General features: G+C 52.4%; 1 protein-coding gene across 1 annotated transcript in view; it reads right to left on the bottom strand.

The window, feature by feature from the left end:
- Positions 1 to 1,634, bottom strand: part of LOC108691058 (ras-related protein Rab-5C) — a 6,974-nt gene extending 5,340 nt beyond the window's left edge. The window contains exon 1 of the mRNA XM_018198690.1: positions 736 to 1,634. The gene's annotated coding sequence lies outside the window, so the exon portion shown is untranslated. The remainder of the gene's footprint in view (positions 1 to 735) is intronic.

Raw genomic sequence — 1,634 nt, 5'->3', positions numbered from 1 at the left:
TGTGTGTGTGTGTGTGTGTGTGTGTGTGTGTGTGTGTGTGTGTGTGTGTGTGTGTGTGTGTGTGTGTGCGCGCGCAAGCGCATCATGTGCGTGTGCGTGCAAATAAGAGGGAGATAGAAGGAGATGGACTATGCGAGATAGCGGAAAAAGAACGTGAGGAAAAGAGAGCGCAGATGAAGGAAGGAGCGAGTGAGAAGGAAGGAACGAAAGGCAAATAAAGGGAACGGGAACGAATGCGCCACGATTGTTACTGCCCTGAGGTAACTTGTCACCGCCCGTCGAAACGTCAGCAACATTCGAAAGATCGGATGTTCTCTCTTCTCAGGGGGCAGAAATTGGAGCTTTCGTGTTTCACCCTGATCTCAAGGAGGCAATGGATGAGAGAAAGAGAGAGAGAGAGAGAGAGAGAGAGAGAGAGAGAGAGAGAGAGAGAGAGAGAGAGAGAGCGATCGGGTGATAGGATGACACAAGCGTTCGCCGTCCCTTCGCCTCGTCCAGCATGCATCCTCCGTGGAATATAAACATTCTCCAGAATATAAACATCCTCTCTAGTATAAACATTCTTCTCTTTTCTGTTGTCGGCCGTTCTTCGAAGGGGATTGGATAATTTTAGGATTCGCTTACTCGTTCGCTTCGCACTAATAAACGCGGCGCTCGCCGCTCTTCCTCGCGCAGAATGACTGACACCTGCCAAGTGAAAATTCTAAGTTCTCAAGAGAGTGTTATGTTTTTAACCTGTTTTGCGTTATCGAGGGGCACGCCGTTAGATAGGTACGCCGCACTGGGCTAGCTTCTTCTCGGGGGAGGGGCGACGACGGCAACCAATGCTGCGATGATGATGATTTAACGTCGACTCGCTGCCGGAACGTCAGGCTAGATCAGCACTCACTACCGATAGATCGGTTCGTCGATCGTGCATAGATCACGCAATTTATGTAGAACGTGCACATTTATGACAGCTTCCGGATGGCACGCGAAACTCTTCTGGAGCTCGCTCCTCTTCTTCGTCCCACCGGATCACCGACTCTTCGGAATCCTTTCTCGCTCTCCCTCGCTACACTCGTTTGCTCGTTCTCGTTCGTTCGCACTTGATATTGCTGTGCACGACGTTCCGTTTTTTTTTCTCCCCGTGGGAGGTGCGTATCACTGCCCGGCCGCGTAACACTCGCACGACTCGCACCCCGCGATCGCGGCTCGTTTCTCTTCTCCTCCGTAACCTACATCGACGGGCACCGACGGATACGTCGACGAGTAGTCTCGGAACTTTGACACTTCGATGAGAGAGGGAGAGACAGAAGAAGGAGCGAATAAGAGAGAGACTGACAAAGAACGAGAGGGGAGGAGAGAGAAAGAGAGAGAGAAAACGAAATTACCGACACCGCACCGCGATGCATACGGTGCTGCGTCACTTTTCGCCCGTTCGTTCCACTTCGGATCTTCTCGAGGGTCGCGCGTGATCGCAAAATGGATTCACCCACCGTATTCGTCACGTCGGAGTTCGCGGCGAACGAAACGCGAGTTCTTAAGCGCGGATACGCCTCTCTCGTGCAGCTCCCACCCGACTCGGTTTTGTCTCTCCGCCAATTCCACCGATAACGTCCACGTACCGACCAGTACCGACCACTACAACAAGC

This window comes from Atta colombica, unplaced genomic scaffold (genome assembly GCF_001594045.1).
Source record: "Atta colombica isolate Treedump-2 unplaced genomic scaffold, Acol1.0 scaffold38, whole genome shotgun sequence".
Lineage (NCBI taxonomy): Eukaryota > Metazoa > Arthropoda > Insecta > Hymenoptera > Formicidae > Atta > Atta colombica.
The sequence above is the reverse complement of the archived record's forward strand: the minus strand, read 5'-3'. Positions and strand labels throughout refer to the sequence as shown.